Genomic DNA, 15983 nt, shown 5'->3' with positions numbered 1-15983 from the left:
AGGTTACATCGCCTCAGAATGAGATAGCCATTCTGTCAATCCACAACAGGCATGAATAATAGAAGATGAGCCAGCCAGGGCAGATGGCTGCCACCTCATAGGAGTTGGGGATTAGGGTTGCATGCTCCATCACACTAAACATGATATATGACAGACATACAAACGGTACACTGTACCAGGCTGGCTACCTGCTCATTACAGTGTCCTGAGTACAGTGCCAAGGAACACCACTATTCATTCATGTATTCATATCCACCAGGCAAGCTCAATCAAGCCCAGCTGAAGTGTTTGAAAGAAACCCATTTGAAGGTCCGGTACAGTGCAGGTCTGGACTGTACCTGGTTAATCAATAGCAGTGTCTTGAGTATGGTTCCAAATGATCATCCCTAATCACACTGATATACACACACAGCTATATATAGCTATTTATCAGCTGTGTTAATCACACCAAACTGTTCTGGGAACAGACACCAGGTGGTCCAACCAGCTCAAAGCACCATCAATGATCCATATGGTTTCAACCACTGGTGTCTGTTGGTTGTTTGGAAAATGCAATACATACATTTGTGGTTTGGCTAATTGCGTTGAAACTGAAATCACAAGAATACTAAAAATATATTTAATCTGCCCTTTAGAGTAATATAGTTTAGAAGATGAGGTGGCATCAGCTGGGAACACTGTGTGACGGTGCTGTAGTGAGCCAGAATGGCTCTGTACAGTAGTTTCATGTAGCTCTGCCTCCATCACAGCCAAAGCCTTGTAACTGTACAGAACGGCTCTGCCAATTCAGTTTTTGTAGCTCTGCCTCTGTCACAGCCAAAGCCTTGTAAAGGGCTTATCCCATCAGTGGTGTGTATAGTCTTGTCAAATGTGTCATAGCAGGGTAGGGCAGGGTCCATGTGTGTCCCTGGGCAGATTAAGGCCAGGCAGAGGAGACCATATCCCCACCTATTCACTCTAATCTCATCATACTACAATCACATACTACAGGAAGTCAGCTCAGGGCCTTACAAACTACAATTTACACAGACACACAAAAAGCTGTTAGCTGCCTACAATACAATGAGATTAGATATATATTATTATGATATGTTTGTATTTACAAACACCAAAGAGTCTCAGAGAATATTGTGAATATTGATATTTTTGTAACTAATAGTAGCTAGACCACAAGTCATGAAAGATTCTACATTACCTTGAAATATTATCATTTTTGCTTGTTAAAACTTCCAGATCTTCTTGATTAATATTCACTTTTTCAAACAGGAACTGTAAGATTTTGAGTCTGCGATTTTAAACCAATTATGAAATTATTGACTTCCTGAGAAGTCCCAGTGATGTGTCATGTCATTTAGCTTTTTTATTAATGTATACATCTGCCTATTTGATAGCATATCATTGTTTTATCCATTCTACTATAGCTCCACTAAATACAATCTTACATCCATAAATCTACTTCTGGCTATTTTTTCCCAAAGGCAAATTGCCCAATAATTTACCACCAGGCAGCTTTGCTGATGCTGTGTAATAAAATGATAGCTATAACCCTAAAATATGAGTTTTGGGAATCCTTTACTAGGGTTTCAAAATTCCGGGAACTTTCAATAAATTCCCTGGTTTTCCCGAAATCCTAATTGGAGGATTCACGGAATCAGAAGGGAATAAGCAGGAAATCCGGAATAATCCAAACAGGATTTCTGGAAAACCATGGAATTTATTGAAAGTTACCGGAATTTTGCAACCCTATTCTTGACACTCCTTGGTAAATACTGTAATTACAAAGTCTGGGGATATTACATAAACCATTTCCCTCTTCAGGGTTGATTAAGATAGATTAACTATACTGCCCTGTAAACAGAATCCATATGTTTCTTAGTGGGTTTAAATGTAAATTTCCTATGATTAGCTGATGCTATAGAACAGTGACTCCCGAGTGGCGCAGTGGTCTAAGGCACTGCATCGCAGTGCTAGCTGTGCCACTAGAGATCCTGGTTCGAGTCCAGGCTCTGTCGCAGCTGGCCGCAACCAGGAGACCCATGGACGGCGCACAATTGGTCCAGCGTCGTCCAATGTAGGGGACGGTTTGGCCGGCAGGGATGTGGGTTCATTTCCCACGGGGGGCCAGTATAAAAAAAAAAAAACACCTGGTGTCCCAGGTCTTGATCATTCCTTGATTAGAGAATGAAAATCATCAGCGGAACTCGCTTAACTTTCCCTTTCCTATACTTAGCCCATAATATACATCCAAACATCCCACTGCTCTTGTGTTTGGTAGGTCTTCTGAGTTACCTTTGGGGTCTCAATCAATAATTATTTCATGGATCTTGTTCCCATAGACTCACTTACTGTGGTTTCACATGTTGTCTGTATGTGCAAATCCCTGGTGTCTCTGCCGTGAAAATAATCTAAAACATGAAGTTCTATTTTCATTTCATTTGGGATTTACCCTAGTGCATATAAATCTATCTATATTTTAGTAACTAGGGATCAGTCCCTCCAGTCAAATACGTAATAGAATTACAGACTCACTGGCCTTCACCACAGAAACTATTACCATTCCTGACTACCATTTTTCACCTGTTTAAACCAGCGGGTTTTATCGGGATCCAAACAACCTGCCGCTGTCCCCTTGACAGCTCATTATCACAGACAAACACCCCTCAAAGTCCCTTCCCCTCACAGACAGACAGAGGAACTCATTCTAGTCACTCCATCACACTGACACACTGACAAAGATCTCACCCTGCATCAAGAACTTGAGGAACACCAAATTAAAGAAAATAAAACATTGAAATACCTGGTGGTTTTAATTAGTTGTTACCAGCTGAAGTTCTCCTGCACTAATGAACACTAACTCCTGATTTGGTTTTGGATCATCCACAAGCCTTAGGACTCCAAAGCTTCCTATGGCACTATCTACAGTATGCCGGTCTGATTCTATGCTGTCTTTAAAAGAAGATACATTGTTTTGTCTATACTATATGCAAAAACTCCCCCAAACACTTGCTTCATTATATATCACAAACCACTATTGAAAGGACAACATGTATTATGTAGCATAGTTTTGTTTGATAAAAACAATTGTTATATTCAAATATAGGAACTGGGTTAATTTATAATTTCTAGAATGTTTTAATTATATGTCCGGTCTTCACTGTATTTTCCAATGAGGCTGAGAGAATGTTTTAATTTTGCAGTTTTACAGCTAATTTCCTGTAATTCTATATATTTTTTGACATGGCTAATTACGTGTTCATATGCTATCTAGTACATCCAGGGGGGCTCCGAACTACACAAAAAGAAAATAAGTATTTTTTATTTTTTGGGTTGGGGGCCCCCAGAGTCCGGGTGTGTGGTACACCAGTGCGTCTGTGTGGTTGTTCCTGAGGATTGCTAGTAATAGTGGATCATAGTAGGATAACATATTACAAGTTGTGCAATAATGGACATGTAGCCTATTTGAATCATTATGGAACACAGACCATACGTAGCAGTTTTAACCTGGAGCCTGGTGCACGGTTCACGACAACTGTTATCACAGTTCCATGATTAGTGAGAATTATTAGGGTAGATTTATAGGACTACTCTTCAACCCCTATTGTACACTTTTCTCACCATCCAATATGTAATGGTTTGAACAATTGAATATGGCAAATTTCAGGATGAACCCAACCACTATATTTTTGATTCATCAATATATTTAGTGCGTATAGTGCTCTCCAAACCGATTTTTTTATTATTATCCATAAATACTTTCCTAACCCTAAATAATATACAAGATCAGAGTATTTTAAAATCTACCAATTGGTGCTGAAAAGGAGAAGAATATGTGTGTATTTACATGGCTTTCTTTCATTGATCCCTAATATTCTGAACTGTTCTCTCCATCTATTCTAGTGAGTCTGTTGAGAAAATTCAAATTAAAGGTACACCAAATTTAAAGGGATGGCTTTAGATCAATGTACTGAAAACCCTATTGAATGAATACTCCATGAAAAAATATGTTGGCCAGCAAGTGGGAGGGTTTTCAGTGGTTGAATTAAATGTATTCAGAGCGCACAATGGAACCACGCCTGCAAAGCCCGGTACCATCTGCATACGGTAAGTCTGAATGCCAACTACTGAGACATGCGTAGGAATGGTGTTCATAGTAAAGGTGTACATTTCCTAAGTCTGGATTGGGCCCCTAGTGCTTAAATGCAATGCTGCCTGGTGACTTTTAGAATTGACTCAACAATCAACAATTGACAAATCATACAAAATAAGACATCCTTAAAATCAGTAAACACAGTATGCTAACAGATTATTATCACAAAATCCAATGAGAACATAACATAAAGGTCACAAACATTATAAATTCACCCTTTGCTCATAAGCATCATATCAAAGCTGTTTTGGGAGCAGCAAAACCTACAGTATATTCAAGCAAACAAAGAAAATGGTTGCTGTCCATGGTGCTGATTTGATGAATGAGTTTGAAAACACTGTTGTGTGTACTCCACCATGCAGAACACAGATCAAGAGTGAGGGGCTGTCCATGGTTCTGACACAACAATAACACTTCTAGCTTCACAAGCTTCTGACACAATCTCACTTGTAACTGTTCATGGAGCTGAACTCTTGGCCAAACTAGCAGCTGGTTTCTTTGACACCATATGGTGACTGCATAACACAGCATAGAGCATATACCACATCATGGTAAAACATACTATGCTAACACCTCTAGAAAGGAAACACAGGCATGTTGGGTTAAACTAACTCACCAATCATGGATCACATGACCTTTAGCTGAGTGCTATGTCTAGTCTAAAGTTCAACCCTATCCAGGTTTCATCCCACCAGAGCTGTCAAGTATCTGCTGACACTTATCTGTCTCAGACATACATGTCTTGTCTCAGGTATCAATAAATGTGTTCAAACCTGTCATGTTACGTCCTCACAGACTCACAGGGAAAAAGCACACACATATCAAAGGTGTAAAGACATTGTAGAAGAGGACTGTAAGTACTTGCTGATCGTATGCTCTCTGTATGAAGTAATATTGGGCACCAGTGCTCTGCCTGTAAATGTAATAAAATATGTAATGGTAACTCCTCACATGCACCCAGAGGGCATATCAAAGGCAAGATTTTATAGTAGACTATGTACTTGTTGAGCACCCAGGTATGTGGTGCTAATGCTGCCTGGGGGAGGATGTAGTTTTGCAGCGTTTGATTCCCTCGGTCCCCATATCACACTAACAGCAGGATCCTCATACCGTGCTCTTTGATTCCTTGGCTCGGGCTCACAACATCACAGGGTCTTAAGCTCTGCTAGTGTAATTAAAACAAGTCTCAGAGTTACAGGGATCGCTGCCACGCCATCTCCAACGTGCCAAATCCCACCCTGATTTTAAAAAGATATATATCACAACAACTGAAGAGGTCCATGGGTCTAAAATTAATACCTAATGCACTAGACATAATATTTGACTACATGCTACTTTATTTACCAAAGGTGCATTCCACTCTCCACTCCACCCTAATAGGTGTACGGTAAAGCTGCGGTTGGGCAGTCTCCCCGCACCATCCTCAGTGCTTCCCAGCCCTTCAGAGCTGCAGCAGGCAACAGTATGGAGGGAGAATACATTGAATTATAGCACCACCAGCCACTAGAAGTGGAGCTGCAGATCAGTTTGCCTATATAGCTTGTTGTTCATAGGATAAGAATACAGAATACCCTTACATACATAATATTGTACATTACTGTACATTACATAATAGTACTTTTTATCAAGTGAAATAAAGTAGATAGCATATCACACTGTATGTAAAAAACAAATGACTCAATCGTTTTTCTAAGAGCGATTTAAGAAAGATTGGCAGGAGCTGAACTATTTGTTTTCTATTTCCTTGACTTGTCTAGAAGTAGCCTAAATGTGTATATCAACTTAATGTATTGTAGTAACAGTGCTTTGTCCATATGCATGAGATAATGGGTAACATACGCAGGTAAACCGCATCAGAACACAGATACGTTTCATTGTCTCCTTATAATGACGCCAAACATAGCATAATGTTAACTCTAAAGTACACAAAAAAAATACATTGTCGAAACCAATACCATGACAGCTACCCTGCCCTATTAAGGATGACATGTCGTGGGGTCTGAAGAATTGAAATATGTCTTGTTTATCAGATTACATTCATAGAAGCGCACGTGCATAAAGATAGCCTACCTGACAACCAACAATGATGAAATCAAAGAAACGCCTTGTTAGAATAATATAGAATTCAAATGGGAATTGATGTAGCTTATTGCACTCACTAGATTCAATAGTTTTGATGTGCAAATGGTACCATAAATACAGAAAGATAGCACAAACACAAATACGCGCGCACGACCACTGCGTTGATGTGAATTTCCTTTAGGACACATCATACTTTGCCATTCTAAATCACATCCATACATTGCCTTTACCTATACAATGGAAATATAAACTCCAGTTAATTTGCATCACCACATGGTTATTATAGCATAATTTTGACTAATTTACATATGATCTCTATACATATCATTCCAGTGCATCAAGAATATGTGGGTATGGTTATAATTATATCATAGAGCATCTTTAGCAGTCATTGGTGCCATGGTAGTGAGCATGATATATCGCTTAGGACGGGGCTAGAAGATGACGACGCCTGAATACTTTATCATCATTTGAGCATATGCCAAGGTTGAGGACTCTTGTAACCTGCCTGGGTAGCCTACATTTATAAGGCTATACACACTTCATGGAGGACATTTAGCGAAGTTATCTATCAGGCTGAATTAGCATGGGAACTCAGCTTCCAGAGGTGATTTCAATCTAGCCCCTCATGACCGGGTGAGGCAGTGAAAGAGGGTGTCTACGTTAACAAACAACCGCCCCTCCCCCCTTTCCACACACACACACACACACACACACAGACACACCATCATTACCACCACCCAAGTATACCATCACATTCACCCAAATCAATTAGAGCTAGAACAGGTCTAAGGATAGGCTACACAGCACTGCAATTTATCCTATTTATACAATTTCAAGCAGTGACCTGGCCAAATAAATGATCCCACTGCGTAATTTTGATCTACGCCCAGACACTCAAATTGATATGCAGTCAGACAGCCTGAATTCCTTCAAACTAACCATTATTTAAGGCTCGTTTTTTACCTTGCGATGTACCTGAATAACCGGTAATACTGCTCCCACATGCTTTTCAACAACGTCCTGTAGGTTATCTGACTTTAGAACCCAATGGGTTCAGCCTTGACAATCGGTCAACGAACAATGAAACGAACACAAAAAGGACTGATGAAAATGTACAAACATGTACAAACATTTAAACAGCAAAAGTTTACCTTGAAAAATGAACGCCAGCCCTGCTCTGAGCACCGACGGTCAGGGGAATCGAATTTTCTCACATTTCATATTTTCCCATGTTCCAATTTTGTTTTGCCCCATTGGATTATGGCTAAATTAAGCTATATCAATACAAGGTGTGCTGGATTTCAAAGCGCACAACTCTGCACAGCCCATCTCTTCAGTGTGCCCGAGTAATTTGCCATTGGTTGGTGCCTCTCAGAACCCAATCCACTTGTGCTCCTTTTCTTTTCAGTGTAAAATAAAGATCCAAGAACACCAACACGAAGAGACAGTCAAATTCCAACGCGGTTCGACAGAATCCTTTGGTGAAAAACGGGCGTTTGCTTTCCCGTCAGACTCGCGGAAGACCTTGCCATTCTCCTGCTGCTCGTCGACGCGCAGTAATACCGGCTTGCTCTATTTAGCTGAGTGCACGTCTCTACAGCCGAGTGCGATAAAGTGGCTGCTATGGGGAACTCAGATCAAATCTCAGCAGGTAGACCGTTGAACCGCTGCACTTTACGCGCACTTCCCCCGCTCTGCCTCCACCCCGTAATCCACAGTGACTGAGTGCCTATAGCACGCTTGCCTTCCATCCAAGTTATCAAAAGGCTAGCTCTTTCCGATCCTCTTCTCCAGTTTATTCTCAGCTATTTAGCACCGAAAAAGCGCTTTATCATCCAAATATATGCTGCTCAATAGTGTTTCGATTTAAAACCTCGACCAAAAAGAAACGTCCATTATGAGGCACAATTAACGGTTCACCCCCATTGCCATCATTGTGCTTTTTCCCAATGCTCAGTTCTACCATTCGAGAATATTTAACAAACTAAAAGCTTTAGCAGCAGTTACTGGGACATGTGATGGTAGCTATTTTCCCTCTCTTTGTTCGTTCGCACTCCTTGATTCAGCCTCACTCCGTGGGACCTGCTAAGAAGTGCTGGCGGTAGAGCCTTTGCAGGGAAGACGGAATAGCATTGCAATGAACAGAAGAGGGAAAGAACGACGCCTGACGGGCAATAGGACCATCTCTGATGTAAAATAATAGGAGCCCACGCGTAGGGCCTAATCTTGTAGAAAACCAACTACAGGCACCCGACTATTTTGTTGCATAACTTTTACAATTGAGTATGACTAATAAAGTGCTGTATTTTTGCACTAACAATTAAGAGGTATACTGACTAGAATATATGTTTATAGTCTACTATGTAGACTCAATGCCTTTACATAGTTGATAAAAAATGTGCAATGGAAACTGAAGTATATTGGGTAACTGCACTGAATATTGCAAGAGTAGGATATTGGCTCCTCTAACATAGTAGGCTACCTGATGTTTATGTATAGCCTGCCATATCATATTTATATATGCACAGCAACGCTGATAAAATGTGCGACGTCATTGTTGAGTGGGTTACCAGATTTCAGGTGTTGTTTTCTAGTGTTGTAGCTACAAGAGGTTGAAACATTTTGACAACACATATTTTCTGTTTTCAGTGGAAATAAAATACAGCTATTGTAATAGCTCAAGTTTTTGCTTCTCAGTCAGCTCTTACAATAGCAACACATACCATCGGATGTGACTCGGTGCCCTCAAGCCAAGGCCTCTCCACTCAGAAGGAACATGCAGCCGATAACTACATCTGAAGTAGAGTTATTATGACCATAGAGTCTAGACTTGTTGTACTAAGCTATTTTAAACAGTGTACACGCTACAGTTCATTCGGAAAGTATTCAGACCCCTTCACTTTTTCCACATTTTGTTACGTTACAGCCTTATTCTAGAATTGATTAAATCGTTTATTTTCCTCATCAATCTACACACAATACCCCATAATGAGAAAGGAAAATTTGATTTGTATTTATTTAAAAAACGGAAATAAGACATTTACATAAGTATTCAGACCCATTACTCAGTACTTTGTTGAAGCACCTTTGGCAGCGATTACAGCCTCGTCTTCTTGGGTATGATGCTACAAGCTTGGCACACCTGTATTTGAGGATTTTCTCCCATTCTTCTCTGCAGATCCTCTCAAGTTCTGTCAGGTTGGATGGGGAGCGTCGCTGCACATCTATTTTCAGGTCTCTCCAGAGATGTTCGATCGGGTTCAAGTCCGGCCTCTGGCTGGGCCACTCAAGGACATTCAGAAACTTGTCCTGAAGCCACTCCTGCATTGTCTTGGCTGTGTGCTTAGGGTCATTGTCCTGTTGGAAGGTGAACCTTCGCCCCCAGTCTGAGGTCCTAAGCGCTCTGGAGCAGGTTTTCATCAAGGATCTCTCTGTACTTTGCTCCGTTCAGCCATGCCTATATCCTGACTAGTCTCCCAGTCCCTGCCGCTGAAAAACATCCCCATAGCATGATGCTGCCACCATCATGCTTCACCATAGGGATGGTGCCAGGTTTCCTTCAGATGTGGCGCTTGGCATTCAGGCCAAATAGTTCAATCTTGGTTTCATCAGACCAGAGAATCTTGTTTCTCATGGTCTGAGAGTCTTTAGGTGCCTTTTGGCAAACTCCAAGCTGGATGTCATGTGCCTTTTACTGAGGAGTGGCTTTCGTCTGGCCACTCTACCATAAAGGCCTGATTGGTGGAGTGCTGCAGAGATGGTTGTCCTTCTGGAAGGTTCTCCCATCTCCACAAAGGAACTCTGGAGCTCTGTCAAAGTGACCATCGGGTTCTTGGTCACCTCCTTGACAAAGGCCCTTCTCCCCCGATTGCTCAGTTTGGCCAGGCGGCCAGCTCTACGAAGAGTCTTGGTGGTTCCAAACTCTCTTCCATTTAAGAACGATGGAGGCCACTGTGTTCTTGGGGACCTTCAGTGCTGCAGAAATGTTTTGGTACCCTTCCCCAGATCTGTGCCTCGACACAATCCTGTCTCAGAGCTCTACGGACAATTCCTTCGACCTCATGGCTTGGTTTTTGCTCTGACCTGCACTGTCAACACTGTCATGTTTGCCTATTGTAAACAAATATTTGATGATGTTGGCTTCTAAGACTCTGCAATCACCAAACTTGTACATTCTACGTCAGTGAGCTTCAAGGGCCTCTATTTGTATTGATTACATGGTCCCTCTACTGAGGATTCTCAAGTCCGTCAAAAGACTATCCATTGAGTACTGTTAAATACACATAATAACACGATTATTGTGGAGAGTCAGATTACTATAATAGTTCATTTCAAATGTGTACTTGCTTTTTAAGAAGAACGATTTCCCTAATAATCCTATTTACATGGACACATCTGAAATCAGGCTACCTGATGGAACTTTTGTAATACTAAAATCGCCAATAAAAATAAACTTTCTACCACAGTGGCCATGTTATTTTTGCAAAGCCTATTTGATTCTGAGTTCGGACACATAACATTTTTATGTGAAAACTATTTGTAGCCTAACATGGAATCTTTCAGTTTTCCCGAATTCCATTCACTTGAGGGAGGCTTGTGCTACAGCTGCTGGCACATGACATGCACAGCTGGAAAGCCGATTAATCTGTTTACATGTCCTAATAATTTGAAAGATTGCTCAGAAAACCAGGTGTTTCAATCGGGTTGCTCTTACTTAGATTTTGACGTTACTCCAATTAAAATAAGCAGAATAAGGTGTGACCATTACTATTTCCACACTCCACCTACTGCCATAATCCGTTTATTATCGAATTAGTAGTGTGCATGTAAACGTTCTCAATAATGATTGATGGTTATTCTTTTATTTTTATTTTATTTTTATTGAATATTAAAACATAAAATCTACCTGCAATGAAGGCGCTCAACATTTACATTACATTCAATCATCTAACCTTCTCCCACAGGATCAACCAGGGTCAAGCGCCCTGCCCAAATGCACGTTGACAGACCTCCCACCAAGTCAAAACGGGGACCCAAACCAGCGACCTATCGGCCACCGGCCCAAGCTCCCAACAGCCAGGCCACCAACCATCCAAGATCTCCCCACAGTTCCCCGAGAGCTGCCCCTCAACCATCCGAGGCTACCTGAGGGCAATACCAGAACAAATGGTCTGTATCCTCACAACAAAATCTACAGAGCTGCGATGATGGTTTGTCCCAAACCATTTTGTTGGTGGCAAGAATTCTGTACAATAATTTTAGCTGAAAGGCACGAAGTCTTGAATCTTGCATCGTTTCATATATCAACTCATACACCCTGTGCCATGGAATCGGTACATCAAAAATCTCTTCCCAGCTATTTTGCAATCTGTATGGCACAGCTGTCAACATCCTGGTCCTCAAATGAAACTGGTATACTTTCCTATTTATGCTATTTCTTTCCTCCGCCAGTTTTGATCCTTTATATTGGGCAGACAGCCAGTTCCCTACCTCCTCCCACTGCCACCTGCCTCCTCCATTTTTGGGGTAATGCTGTAATCAATTGGTTGTAATCTTGGATTGAGCAGACCTTCCCATACAATTCCGATAACTTAATGAAAGACATAACTCTACCATTCTAATTTACAATATCATTTAAAAACAAAATACCCCTTTCAAACATATTTTCCATAAATACAGGTATCCAGCACATTTGAGTTCAACCATAATTCTTGTTGTAAAGTTTGTTCTATCTTTTCTGGGGGATGAAATTGAAATTGATACTTTGAACAAGGTTTCATTTTCAATAAAAAAAGGCCATTATTAAACAATGGATGAGCTTTTCTTAGTAATCTACTAGATAACCATTTTGGGTTCAAGTAAAACTTTTGAATAAATGAAGCTTTTAGAGAGAGGTTTGGTGCTTTTATATTTAATCATCTCAACACACCCAGTTCATATTCATTATATAAATAGGCACGCTTTATCTTGTCTGGTTTAGCATCCCAGATAAAGGTAAATATTTTTTGCTCATATGATTTGAAAAACAAATAATCAGGAATAGGCAGTGCCATAAGTAAGTGAGTAAACTGAGATATGAGTGATGGTTATTCTAATGAGTTACCCTGGGGTCTGTCTCAGTGTCGGTCAGTCCTGCCTGCAGCTGACAGATGTGGTGAGATGGGGGAGCCGTTGTAATATGGAACACTGGGCTGGCTCACAAAGAACATTTCCTGGAAGAAATTAAATGTATTGGTGTGACATACCTGTGATCAAACTGATGTATGCCAACCTTTGGTGTCTTTCTTTAAAGACAGTACACCAGAATGCAGACCTCTGACACAAATCACTGAATAATGTGCAGAAAATGATAGTTGCAATTTACAAGACCTTCACAGCTGATACAGACTTACTGATATAAACATGTTGATTATTTTGGGAATTATATTACAATTCCTAGACAATGATTAAAAGGAAAGGGGCCTTTTCCAGATGGATAGAAACGTACATTACAGACCACCTCTTCTCAGAGTTCCTTTGTGTAGTTTCCATACAACATGATCTCAAGACCATCATCTCCACACAGATGGAACAATAGCAGCCAAAAACAACAACATCTGAAGTGGAGTTATTACGGCCCTGTAGTCTAGACATGTTACATTACCTACACTCTAAAAAATGCTGGGTTAAAAACAACCCAATTTGGGTTATTTGGTAACCCAGGGTTGCGTAAATGTTTAGTTTTTTTTGTTTTGTCTTCCACTTAAAACAAAAAAACTTAAATAAAGTATTTGAAAGAGGACAGAACACATGCTGGGTTATTTTAACCCAGCCAGTTGAGTTGCGTAAATAACCTAACATGTTGGGTTAATGGGATTACCTAAACATGGTTTAATTCAACCATCAGTTGGGTATTTTTTACTTTCATGCTGGGCTGACCTAGCAGCTGGGTCTTTTGTAATGTAATCCTTGGGTTATTTTCAGGAAGTGTGGCTTATTAGGGGCGTGGCTTTCAGATAGATCTTATTGGCCACCTATGAGAGTAAATGTCATTCCTGTTCATCTTGCTAACTTTGGACAGGACAGCACACATGTGCTTCAGGCTTTCCTCACAGCAGGTATAGGCATTTAATGATGGCATATTCTACATGCAATGTTGAATACCAGCACCACCATAAAACTGATAAGAGTTATTTAGTTCTATGCCTCCAACATGATCTCATGATTATGGCAGCATACAGGCTTTCCACACAGCATAACAGTTATGTTATGTATACGGTGAAACAGATACTGTGAAACGTGAAACTTCTGATCATATGAACTATACGGAAATCCCCAATTAATCATTCTCTAACCCAAGTGGATTTACAATAAAGGTATGAGGGCCCCAATTTATCCTCTTCAGAGGGAAAACCCATTCAATCACATATCCAGCATTGTGATGTAATAGTGTATCAGTATAAATTACATTTGTATTCTTATACACATCCTGAAAGAGATCACGAGTTAACTTACCGTAGGTAATTGACTGTAAATCATTTTGGGTTTTCTCTCCCATTCTATACATTGGAGATACAATGTAAATGATAACCCATACGTTTTTCTCAAGACAATTGCCACAAGGTTATGGTGAATTACATTGTAACGACTAGTGAGAGAAAAAATACAGTCTAATTGTATATACAATACTGCAGAGACAAAGTGCATGGCTGTTTTAAAGTAAACTGTTTCATTTAGATAACTAACCACACTGACACCAATATATGAAGTGGTTAGATCAGTTATACTGCTGCAACACCTTCACCTGATGAAATACAGCCATATTAGAATTAATTACACTAACGTGTGTGTGTGCTGCTCTTGGTAAGACATATCACAACCACGGATGTAGATTGGGAATAATAATCCACTCGCCCTGTCATTCATGCACCTGTTCTATTAAATCAGACACACCTGGTGCCTTCATTCACACACCTGTGGTATTCCGACACATTTCATCTGTAATCCTTAAACATATTATGATCTTGACAGGCGATCAGAGAATGTATACAATATTCCCTCTGGGATTTATTTCGTGGTGCATATTTGGATAAGCTCCATGTTACGTTGGTTTATCTTTGCATTGGTTGTTTTTCCTCTATTAGGTGGTCTAAATTTAGAGGAGAACATGTAAAAGAGGGCTAATTTCCCTGATGGAGATTAACCACTAACTTTAATTTTATGCAACAACCGAACAGGAATACATTAGTGACAGCCAGGTCACCCTCCCGCATGTTTTCTAGATAATGAAGCTACTGTTTTAGAATTGTTGCCTTCATAAAGCCTTCATAAGCACTACATACATGTGTCACAAATCATCTATAACCCTACATCATGCTTTATAAAGGGTTAATAACTGTGGCATAACTGTGTTATATAATCAAGACAAGTTTAAACTATACTTTCCCTTTTACTTGTACATTTGAAAACCCTTACCATTAATACCCCCCCCCCCACAATACAAATACATGACCTTTCAAAAAGTCCAGCAAAACAACTACATTAACATTACACAGGTCTGTGAACAGTGTAGCGTGTCCCTGAGCTGGCGGACGAATGGTTCTTGCCTTTACGCCTGCTGGAGGTACTGCATGGTGGTTCCTAAAAAGAAAAAGAAAAAGTAAAAAGTAACTACAAAGAAAGTTAGCAGGTCTGTTAGGAAATGCCTTTGTCACATCATCTGGATCAGGGCATTTCTGTGCTGCACTGATAGGACAGGTTGATCGCATTGTAGACATGGTCCTATTATGTGTTATTATTTAGCCTGTATACTTACAGGTTGTATATCAGCAGCAAATCATTTCCCCATCTATTCTGTATGACGATGGAGGCAGGATGCAGGCATCACATTCAGGGTCATATCAACAAATTATTCTATAGGGGGAAAAAACATTTCAAACGAATCAGAAATTATGAATGTGATCAGGAAAACATATTGGATAAGGACATTGGTATGTACAATTCCATAATAAACAAATATGGCCTAGTATATTTTTAATGTTGTCTTACCATCAGAAGGGTTTCAGCATCCTCCTTCTCTGGAAGACAACAACTCAGGTCCGATGCCACTCCATCACAGGTTACCCCTGCATTTAAAGAAACACAAAAGCTACATATTTAAACTTCAATCATTACAGTGGGGAAAAAAAGTATTTAGTCAGCCACCAATTGTGCAAGTTCTCCCACTTAAAAAGATGAGAGAGGCCTGTAATTTTCATCATAGGTACACGTCAACTATGACAGACAAATTGAGAAAAAAAATCCAGAAAATCACATTGTAGGATTTTTTATTAATTTATTTGCAAATTATGGTGGAAAATAAGTATTTGGTCACCTACAAACAAGCAAGATTTCTGGCTCTCACAGACCTGTAACTTTTTCTTTAAGAGGCTCCTCTGTCCTCCACTCGTTACCTGTATTAATGGCACCTGTTTGAACTTGTTATCAGTATAAAAGACACCTGTCCACAACCTCAAACAGTCACACTCCAAACTCCACTATGGCCAAGACCAAAGAGCTGTCAAAGGACACCAGAAACAAAATTGTAGACCTGCACCAGGCTGGGAAGACTGAATCTGCAATTGGTAAGCAGCTTGGTTTGAAGAAATCAACTGTGGGAGCAATTATTAGGAAATGGAAGACATACAAGACCACTGATAATCTCCCTCGATCTGGGGCTCCACGCAAGATCTCACCCCGTGGGGTCAAAATGATCACAAGAATGGTGAGCAAA

At 40.2% G+C, this 15983-nt stretch overlaps 1 protein-coding gene and 1 long non-coding RNA gene across 3 annotated transcripts in view; both read right to left on the bottom strand.

The window, feature by feature from the left end:
- LOC121539488 (leucine-rich repeat and fibronectin type-III domain-containing protein 5) overlaps positions 1–8347 on the bottom strand; it is a 51172-nt gene extending 42825 nt beyond the window's left edge. The window contains exon 1 of the mRNA XM_041848015.1: positions 7384–8347. The gene's annotated coding sequence lies outside the window, so the exon portion shown is untranslated. The remainder of the gene's footprint in view (positions 1–7383) is intronic.
- A 3880-nt stretch (positions 8348–12227) lies between these two features.
- Positions 12228–15983, bottom strand: part of LOC121539487 — a 41695-nt gene continuing 37939 nt past the window's right edge. For both annotated transcript variants that reach the window (XR_005995370.1, XR_005995371.1), the window contains 3 exons: positions 15260–15336; positions 15027–15124; positions 12228–14851 (listed from right to left, as the gene is read on the bottom strand). This is a non-coding gene — a long non-coding RNA (uncharacterized LOC121539487). The remainder of the gene's footprint in view (positions 14852–15026; positions 15125–15259; positions 15337–15983) is intronic.

Source organism: Coregonus clupeaformis, chromosome 25, assembly GCF_020615455.1.
Source record: "Coregonus clupeaformis isolate EN_2021a chromosome 25, ASM2061545v1, whole genome shotgun sequence".
Taxonomy (NCBI): domain Eukaryota; kingdom Metazoa; phylum Chordata; class Actinopteri; order Salmoniformes; family Salmonidae; genus Coregonus; species Coregonus clupeaformis.
This window is presented reverse-complemented; position numbering and strand designations above follow the sequence as displayed.